Source organism: Crocuta crocuta, unplaced genomic scaffold (genome assembly GCF_008692635.1).
Source record: "Crocuta crocuta isolate KB4526 unplaced genomic scaffold, BGI_CrCroc_1.0 scaffold113, whole genome shotgun sequence".
Taxonomy (NCBI): Eukaryota; Metazoa; Chordata; class Mammalia; order Carnivora; family Hyaenidae; genus Crocuta; species Crocuta crocuta.
Window position 1 is genome coordinate 9,899,093 of NW_027530368.1, and position 10,833 is coordinate 9,909,925.

Below are 10,833 nucleotides of genomic sequence, written 5' to 3' on the forward strand. Positions count from 1 at the left end.
GGCTGGTCTCATTCCCTTCCTGCTGCTTGAGCCTCCCTCCACCACCGCCCTAGCTCCCCAGACTGCGGGGCCAGGGAGTGAGCCGCGCTTCCTGCCTCTACCGCCAGGAAAGGGCCTTTCCCCTCCTGGCGCAGGGATCCTAATCCCGCCCTGCGTGGACTCTATGCCCTCGCTGGCCCAGCTTCAGGGCGGGAATGCGTTTGGGCGTCCTTATGTCCCAGCTACTTTGTGCCCGGATGACTGGGGCCAGCTATCACACGGCAGCTTTGTGTTGTCTTCCAGGATCTCTTTGAACTTGCATTGTGGGCTCCTCCGCTGGCCCGGGAGGGAACCCCAGACAACCCCCTTGCCTTTCTTGACCTTTCTTGCCCCATTTAGCAAAACAGAGAGTCCTGTGGTCGTTGAGGTCACAAAAGACAACCTCAATACAGAAATTAAAAGTCCAGTCTTACGTAATAATAAAAACTCTGAACCGGGTTGAAAGGTGAGGCCTCTCCTGGCTTCCATCTCAGGCCAGCTGTTGGGGGGTGGGGCGGTGGGGAGCCAATGTGATTGCTTTTCTTTCTGCCACTTCTCCTGTCTTGAATCGCAGACTCCAGTTTCTGACACATTGTCTCCACCCCCACCCTCCACCCTAGGCCTCTCCCCTTCCCACCACCACCACCTCTGCTGGAGGAGAAGGGAGAACCGGGAAAGAGAACAGGAAAGTTCCAGGGTGGGCTCTCTCAGGACTTGTACAATATGACAGCTCACTTTTCTTCAGAGATCGCCCACCCGCTCACCAGCATCACTGGGCTCGCACAGCTGTGTGCCCTGGGACAGTGGTCAATGGGACAAGATCCCAGTGGTTGCTTCCCCTTCCTTGATTCCTGGAACTTCAGTGGTGTCTCTGCTTCTCTCAGCTGAGGTCCTTTTACACCCTGCCCTCCAACCCTGCCATCAAGGTGGCTCCATGGGGCACAGCATCTATGTCCCCACACTGGTTCTCTAAACATACATGGTATGCTACTGCATTCTTTGTCATGCACGCGCTCGCCCAGCCCTCTCCCCGGCTCTGCCGGCCAGGCCACTGGCCGGTCCGTTCAGGTTTTCCAAGCTGATCCAAGCCACAGGGACCCCCAGACTGAAGACAACACACATTAAGTTCTCTATAAGCCCCTCTGCTGTTTGGGGGAAGGAGGCAGGCACATCCTGGGTTTGTCCCATGTGGGTGCAAGGAAGGTGGGGGGGCTCAGCTCAGCATACCACCAGGCTTCTCCAAAATTCCTTAATGAAAATCTTGCCTCTCAACTCTGTTTTTAGGTTGGATGTAGAGAGGGCGTTATGAATAATCTCTTTGTACCTCGTTTTGAACACGGTTTTTATTGTTCCTAGTTCTTTGGCTATAACACAAACCTGTGGGAGAGGGCAGCACAAGCAGAAATCCTAGCTGGCCTCCCTTGGCGACTTTAACATCACATGCTTCCAAGAGCCCTGATCGTTAGAACACAGATTTTTCCCACTTTCAAGTAGGAGCTTTTATGATGCCATAGTGTTGAGTCTCTGAAGGAAAATAGAATTAGGATTTCTCTGTGTGTGTGTGTGTGTGTGTGTGCGCCCTGTGAAAATACCTTCCTGGCCTCTGCCAAAATTGGGCTTTTCCAAACAAGGGCACGAGAGCCGTTGTATTTGAGTTCACATTATGAATACATCTTGTGGGTGCCTGGTACCCAGAAGGAGTTTATCTCACACAACCTAGGTCTACTTCCCTAATTAAGACCACCATGGTACAGTTTGGATTGGCTCCCCTTTCTGTTAGTATCATCTGGGTGTTTAAAACAAGTCTTTGGAGAAGCATCTAGACATTTTGGAAAATGATGATCAGAGACAGTGCCTGATACATTACTTAACGTTTCACAACTCCTTTCACCTTCTAAAGGTTAACTGCATGTTAAAGTACCTACTAAAATTCAGTACTCGAAAATATTTGTATCCGTACTCAAACTTGTGTCCTTTTATTTGCTAATGAGAGCTTCATAACTGGATGTATTTCTCATTCTGCTCTGCCTACCAGGAAGCTCAGTACGAAAGGGAATGCTCCATTTCCCAGGCTGGTATATCTAACTTATTTGATTTTTAATTGTTTCCACTATTTCTTTCTCTCTTGAAAAGTTTTGCTGTATTTTTGGGTATATTTTAACATCGTAAACCACCTCCAATCCTTTCTTTTTTTTATGTCATCAGGATATAAATCCTAAATAAAAATGGAGAAAACTCGCATCTATTCATGCCTTCAAAAATATTTATTGCTCACCTCCTACTTGCTCAGTCCTTGGCAAGTTTCTCCCCAGATGTGAAGAGGAGGTGGCACCACTAGCTGCTTTCCCTCCTCTTGGGACTTTAGTCACATTGTAGACAGAGAAACAATGGTGGGCAAACCAATCTTCCCTCCCCTCACAGAACTCACAGGGCACCAGATTCACCTGCAGGAGAGGGGCACTAAGAACTCAGGGCACTGACAAAGACCCTGAGAAGAAAGTCAGGAGATGGTGGAGCTATGGAAGCCAAGGGAAGTGAGTGTTGCCGAAGAATCATCCCCTGCTACAAGGAGACCAAGTAAGACAAGAGGTGAGGTATGCCCAACTAGCAACAAGAAGGTCATTAGCTACTCTGCCCAGAGCCGTGTCACTGCAATATTGGATGAGAGATGAGGAAGGAGAGACATCAAGTGTAGACAACTCCTTCCAGAAGTTTGACTGTGGCAGAGAGAAAAGAGCTGGTGGAGGAGGTGTGCTGAGCTAGGGACTTAACACTGCAAGGGAAGGCCACCTGGGTAACTTCAAATGCCTATCTGAATTTCTGTTGCATTCCAAATCTCCTTGTGCTTAGGGTGAATGCTCATCTCCCAGAAAAGAGAGGAGTCCCAGGATGCCTGGGCTATCAGGTCAAGGAGACAAGGAAGGGTACAAGAACTTGAACTGCTTGATGATTGGTTATCTTCCCTTAAATATCACCGTGGCTGTGGCTGATATCTTCTCAGCGCACCCAGGATCCCAGGAGCAACTAAGGACTCTATTCTCGACTCCAATGTCTGGCGCACTTGGCTGCCAGTCCACAGCTGGCCTCCAGCCCAGCTTGACTTAGGAACACCACAGCTCTCCAAAATCTGCACGATCAATTCCTCCACACGGCAGAGAAAGAAGGTTGCCAACAAACCCCACGAACATGGGAAATATATTCACATTCTATTTTTCCAGCCCTGGGTTCAGGTTCAGGTCCTATTTGGATCTCTGCTTTTTTTGTTGACCCTGCCTTAGCTTGATTCATCTTAAAGGTGGTTTTAATGACTTATGAAAGCAATCTGCAGTGTTGTTTTAATGTTGGGGGTCTAAAAAAGGAGCCAGATAGCTGTAAGGCAGTTAGAGGGGCCACACGAAGCTTTTCCAAATCTGCTTTCCCAATTGTTGAAGGAAAGTAGTAACTTTCTCCAAAATCATTCTGACTCAATATGTAATTACACGCTATTCCGCCTGCTCTTTCTTCTCTATCATGCACTCAACTTGTATATCATGTAAACATTCAATCAACTCTCTCCTATTTTATAATGAGATTCTTGCAATTGCTTGCATTTCTTTCTTTGTGTCGGCTTCTGGGAGGCTCATATTTGGGTTTTCTTTTCAGATACAGCAAACTTCTTGAATTTTTTGGTTGGTATATGTCTTTATCCACTTTCTTTGACTCTTTTTTTTTTTTTTTTAATTTTGCTCTTATTTTATTTACTTCCTGTACATGACATTTTTGGAAGCTACTTCATATATATTTTTTTGAAAAATGAGGTAGGGAATAAATAAAATCAGTAACCACTTTTGCAGTCCTCTGTTTTATGAATCCATCCTGCTTTCAGCTTATTTTCATTTGTGGTATAGGAGGGATTCTCAACCTGTTTTCAAAGATAAACCTCTTGCTATTTCACTGAAGACTTCAGGTACGTGTGTGTGCGTGTATAAGAAGACACAGCAGAATGTCTGAGAATGTGAGCTTTGAAGAAAGACTGCCTGGGTTCAAATCCCAAATCCACTATTAACTAGCTGGGTGACTTTAAGCAAGTTTTTTTTTTTTTTTTTTTAAATTCTGTGTACTTCAGCTTTAATTATGAGAATAATACTTCCTAGTAGGATTGTAAGCATGAAACGCTAATACATTCACACATGAGAAGTGCTTAGAACAGGTGCTCAATTTCTATCAATGGTTATTGCTGGTGTGGGGTGGGCAGGGAACGCTGAAGATCCAGACTCTCTACAGAGGGAGGAGGGGAAGTGGTACCACTAGTTGTCCTCTCTCTTCTTGGGACATTATCCAGACTGTAGAGAAGAAAGACAGGGCTGGGCATGCTGACTGGCTTAGAAATCACCCCCATCTGCTCAGTAGGCCTGTTTCCTGGTGGAGACTCGCTTGATAAGGTCTCACCCTAATTTCCCTGCTTTATTGGTTTGACCAAAAACTTCAGAGGGAGCTGTGTCTATTCTTCAGTTTAATCCATCTCTCAAGCTTTTGATTCCAATGGCTTAGACTTTCAGTTTGGTTCTTTGTTATTATTAGTCAGTCAGGGAGTCCATTTTTATTTTTATAAAGCGACATGTGCTCATTGTTAAAGGAGACAAATGGTCCTCTGAGGGAATCCTGTGTTCTCCTCCCCAGAGAAGTTGCTTTCAGCTCTATTAGTTGATTATTTGGGATTTACTGCTCTCTCTCTAAATAATATGTCCGGATTGTTGTTTCTTGCCTGCTTATTAGTTTGGGCGGCTGGCATTATATTGCAATCCTGTTATGGAAAATAAGGCTTGAGTTTGCCTCCAGTCATGCCTCCCCACATTCACTCAGTCTCCCCACATTCTATCCTTCCAAAGGCTATTCTCTGGTTTGATTAGATCACTGCTCAGTATTTAGATTGTTGTGATTATATAAACACCTTTGATTGCGGCGCCATGTAACAATACTTTTCCTTTCCTATAACAGTTTTGTTTCCCATGGAATCAATACTTTTTTTCCTCAACTGCTTTTTTTTTTAATGACTTTATTGCTTATTGAATCCCAACCCTCTGAGGGTTGTTTAAACCTCTTCTTAGCCTGTTCAAATATATCAGGAATCTTATGAACCTTGTCTTTTTCTTATTAAGAGAGGTTCCTTATATATCCAAAATATTCATCTTTTGCTAGTTATGTTTGTTGCAATTGTCTCCTCTCATTTTGTATTTTGTTTTTTCACTCTTTTAGTAGCATGTTATGATGAACCAAAGTTTTACTTTTTTTACGTACTCAAATTATAAATAGTTTCTTTTCTATTTTTGCACATTTTGTGATTTCTTTGTTTCTTTATTTCTTTTCCTCACTCAATGGTCATAAGAACATTCTACATTTTTTATAAAGTGTTTAAATTTTGTCTTAAGTGTTAAACTTAAATATTTAATCTATTTAGAATTGATTTCTATGTGTGGTACGATGTAGGAGCTCAATTTCTCCCCCACCCCCACCTTTTTTTTTTTTAATGGTTAACCAATCATCCTAGATCCAGTTTTAAAAAAATTTTTTAATGCTTATTCATTTTTGAGAGACAGAGAGAGACAGAGTACGAGCAGGGGAGGGGCAGAGAGAGAGGAAGACACAGTATCTCAATCAGGCTCCAGGCTCCACACGGGGCCTGAACCCACGAACTGTGAGATCATGACCTGAGATGAAGTTGGACACTTAACTGACTGAGCCAGGTAGCACACCCCACCCCCAGCTTCATTGTTGATTACCCCATTCCCTTCTTGGTTGATCTATAATGCTTGCTGTATTATGGATCAAGTTTTTCCCGGTGAGATTTATTTCTAAGCTCTCTTCCATTCCGTGGGAGTGGTCTCTGTGTCTATCCCTCATCAATTCTTCCCTCCACCGTGTCCTAATTTCTAGGATTTTATAGTAAACCCTGATATCTGGCATGGCAAGTTCTCTCCCTCCTTCTTCTACTTCTCCCTCTTCAGAATTTGGTCTCCTTTTCCTGGCCCTTTGCCTTTCCATATGCATTTTATAAGTAGTTGGGGGGTTTTCTGAAGAACATCCACAAAATATTTCCAATGATTGAAACTAAAGATAAACTTGAGACAAATTGATCTTCATTATACTAGGTCTTTGTACCTTTGAACATAACTTATTTTTCATTTTGGGGACTTGGTCTTTTGTAAAAAAAATAAATATATTTTTGACAGAAAGAGAGAGAGCAAACATGTGAGAGAAGGGAGCAGAGAGAGAGAGGGAGGCAGGATTCAAAGGGGGCTCACCCTGACAGCAGAGAGCCCAATGCAGGGCTTGAACTCACAAACTGTGAGATCATGACCCAAGCTGAAGTCTGATGCTTAACTGACTGAACCACCCAGGCACCTCTCATTTTGGGAACTTTTTTTTTTTTTTGCCTCCTCATAGTATGTGTGTATATATAGATATATAGATATAGATATAGATAGATAGATTTTTTTTTTACAAATAGTTTATTGTCAAATTAGTTTCCACATAACACTCAGTGCTCATCCCCACAAGTGTCCTCCTCCATGCCCATCCCCCCCTCCCCCCACATCCATCAGTCCTCAGTTTTTGTCAGCATTCAAGAGTCTCTCATGGTTTGCCTCTCTCCCTTTCCCCCACCATTTCCGCCCTTCTTCTCCCCCTTGTTCCTCCGTCAAGTTCCTCCTAATCCTCCTATATGTGCAAACATATGGTATTTGTCCTTCTCTGCCTGACTTATTTCGCTCAGCATAACACCCTCAAGGTCCATCCATGTTGCTACACATGGCCAGATTTCATTGTTTCTCATTGCCATGGAGTATTCCATGGTATAGATAAACCACATCTTCTTGATCCATTCATCTGGTGATGGACACTTAGGCTCTTTCCATGTTTTAGCTATTGTGGAGAGTGCTGCTATGAACATTGGGGTCCATGTGCTCCTATGCATCAGCATTTCTGTATCCCTTGGGTAAATTCCTAGCAGTGCTATTGCTGGGTCATAGGGGAGTTCTATTGTTAGTTTCCTGAGGAACCTCCACACTGTTTTCCAGAGGGGCTGTACCAGTTTACATTCCCACCAACCATGTAGGAGGGTGCCCGTTTCTCCACATCCTCACCAGTATCTAGAGTTCTCTGATTTGCTCATTTTAGCCACTCTGACTGGTGTGAGGTGGTATCTCAGTGTGGTTTTGTTTTGTATTTCTCATTTTGGGAACTTTTAAATCCACCTTTCAATGAGCTCTTTTTTCTTTTTTTTACTTTTTTAAAATCAAAGTATAGTTAACATACATTATAGTAATTTCAGGTGTACAATATAGTGATTCAACAATTCTATACATGACTCAGTAATCATCACAGTAAGTGTGCAATGAATCCATATTTTACATCAGGGCTGAGACAAGTTTTTTCCTTTAAGTTTGTTTGTTTGTTTGTTTGTTTGTTTGTTTAGAGAAGGAAAGAAAGAGAGGCAGAGACAGAGGGAGAGAGTGAATCCCAAGCAGGCTCTTCATTGTCAGCACAGAGCCAGATGCAGGGCTCAAACCCATGAACTGTGAGTTCATGACCTGAGCTGAAGTCAGACACTTAACCAACTGAACCACCAGGTGCCCCAAGACCAAGGCAAGTTTTTAAAGTTAGGATCATAGCCTGGGTTTCTACATAGTATATATATTCTATACATAGTATGGGTTCAGATCTCACCTTATGCACAGTACAACTCCTATTCACCTCTGGCTTTGATTTTTTCTTTTTGCTTCTGTAACTTGGCAATTTTCCTTTCTTGACTTCATGCTTAGTTATATACTAAAAACATTCTGCTTATATTTTATCTAAAAGTTCTTAAGCGTCCAGAGTGAGTGAAGGGCGTCCAGAGTGTTTATCATCTTTGGCTGAAGTCTTCCCGATAACTCTGTAGAACCCCTTTCTTGGCTTTACAAATGAATCAGAGGTTGGAAAACCTGTGATAGAGAAGACAGCGTAGCTTTCTGTCTTCGGCCATGACTGTCTGGGCCCATTCCCACCCTTCTTCTTTTGGGCTTCCTAATATATTTGGATTGTCAACAAGGCACATCTAGTTTTTCAACACTGATGATTTTTAAGAAGCACTCAATAATAGCAGAAGTAAACCTATTAAGAGGTGAATGCTAACCTTGCAAATATTTATTAGTTATTTCTTTCATGGATGAAAAAAGTTAGAAACATCTGTGGTAGCAGCCAATAGCAAAGCTTTTCTGGATCGCAGACTACAGATCTTCATCCTTTCCTCTCCTTTCCTCCTCAAAGTAAACAAAAACCCCCGTTAACCCCAGAGGCTATCAGATAGGTGTCCATCATGTTGACTTTGCTTGACGCCTTTTAGAAAAACTGCATACCCTTAGAAATAATTTTCAGAGCTGTGACCTCTCAGCCAGTAACTACAATGTCAGTGTTCTGCAAGCTCCTGCTGGGTAAGAAAAAGGAAGATTTAACCATATTGGTAAGAAAGTCAGAGGTTTTACATACAGGCCACGGCATCATGCTGATGGCTGCCTTCTGCAGGGAGATCCCAGGCAAACACATTTCCTCTCTTGAGAGGATCAGACGCCTACAGAATCACACTCTCTCTCCCCGGTACACAGGGCAGTCAAGCAAAACAACTCACAGATGAGGTAGAAAATGTCCTCTACAGAGAAGGGTAAGTGGAGGGTATTCCACAGAGATTAGCAGTGAGGTTAAACATGGTACTGTCTTTTTTTTTTTTTTTTAATGGTTATTTATTTTTGAGAGAGAGAGAGAGAGAGACAGAGCATGAGCCGGGGAGGTGTAGAGAGAGAGGGAGACAGAGAATCTGAAACAGGCTCCAGGTTCTGAGGCTGTCAGAACTGAACCTGGCGCGGGGCTCGAACTCTGGAATGGTGAGATGGTGACCTGAGCCTAAGTCGAACTCTTAACCGACTGAGCCACCCAGGCGCCCCTAGCATGGCTCTGTCTTGAATGGAGCAGAAAACAAAGAGTTAGAAGACGGAGCTCTATTTCACAACAGGTCTGAGCTCATTTCTGCTCTTGGGCTTTAGGTTTCCATTTGGTATCAGATTAAATAGGATTCTGAGTGTTCATGATTCTCAAAATAAAATATGACAAAAGAGTCCTAAATTCCTATGATAAGATGATATATCCTGTGATTACTATTCAAAAATAATAATGATAATGCAGTAAAAGAGAAGTGGCCCCCTTGGAAGATGATTACTTGGTGCTTGGAGAAGTAGAGGCTGAAGTAGCCCTGTCTGGCCCCTCTTCCCTTTCAGAAAAAGAAGACAGTTCTTAAGCCTGACAACAGAATGATTGCCTGGATTCCAGGAGTCCAGGGCTTTCAGGTAATGGAGTGTCTGCTTCTTTGCGGTCACCAGAGATATGTCTTGCTCTCAGATGAAAATAATGAGGTGGTAAGCCGGAGGCCTGGGGGGGGTGGGGGGACCGGGTGCTAGGAACTGGGGTTCTAGCCCCTGCAAACACTGTGGACCTAAGTGAGGAGTGAAAGCAGCAGAGCAGCCTCCCACCCCCTGAGTGCTTGGACAGTGAGCACATCAGCAACTGTCCAGTGTGGGCCGAAGGCCAGAGAGCCTCCTCAAACGTTCTGCTTTTTGTAAGTTTCCTCAGACCTTCTCACATCTTGAGGGGAATGTTCCCAATAATGAACAAGATGTAGACAGTAGAGGCTCAGGGTAAGATGTCATTTGATTTACAAAGTATTTAGGTAATTTGTGTGTGTGTGTGTGCCCAAGTGGGGTGTTTACAAATACATACCTGCCACCAAAGCCACTTTTCTCCACTTAAATGCCAGGCATAAGACTTACATGCCTAGGTCTTATGAAAATCATTTCAATGTATGTATTACTATTGCTGTACACATAGCTTTGATGGGGACCAATGGCTGACATCCTATATACTAGGGGGCAAACATATTTTAAAACATTTACACAAACGTGAGTGTGCAAAAACTGCAAGCTTTCCATTGACAAAATATAAAAATGACAAACAATGTGTAGTGTCCTAGCAAAGGCTGAAGGAGTGTCAGCAGGGCCAGTTTGGGAAAGACTGACTGACTCAAAGGAAGTGAGCATTTGAAGGATGGACAGAGGCCTGACCATGCAGGGGTTGCCCCTACCAAAATAAAATACTTCAGGCCTGCTATGTCTAGGATTATCCCCACTTTACAGATGAGGAAAATGAGGCAAGATTGATTAACCAGCTGCCTAAGGTCACACTGCTGATAATAAAAGAGACAGAAATTGAACTCAAAGTCATCTGAAAGTCATCTGACTTTTCAAAGTCAAAGTCTATCTAATTTTACAGTTTGAGTCAATCCTTCCCCTCCCTCCCCTTCCCATGATGTTTTGAAGATTCTCCATCAGGAAAAAGAACTGCCTTAAAAAATTATGTTAATTTATTTTTTGAGAGAGAGAGACAGAGAGAGAGGGAGTGAGAGAGAGAGAGAGCAAGCCAGGGAGAGGCTGAGAGAGAGGGAGAGAGAAATCCCAAGCAGGCTCCCAGCCATCAGAGCAGAGCCTGACTTGGGGCTTGAACTCACAAACTGAGATCATGACCTGAGCCCAAACCAAGAGTCACTGATTGAGCCACCCAGGTGCCCCAGGAATGGCATTTTGACCTCTGCAATGACATTTCAGATTTGAAGCAAGAGAAACAGCTCCAGAAGCTGCACTGATATCCCTAGTGTTCTCCTATTTTCTCTCTTTGGTCCTTTTTTAAGCACAGAGCTCTGGAAGCAAGGTGGTGTTAGAGGCACACAGAGCCGCATCGTTTCAGCTTATTGCT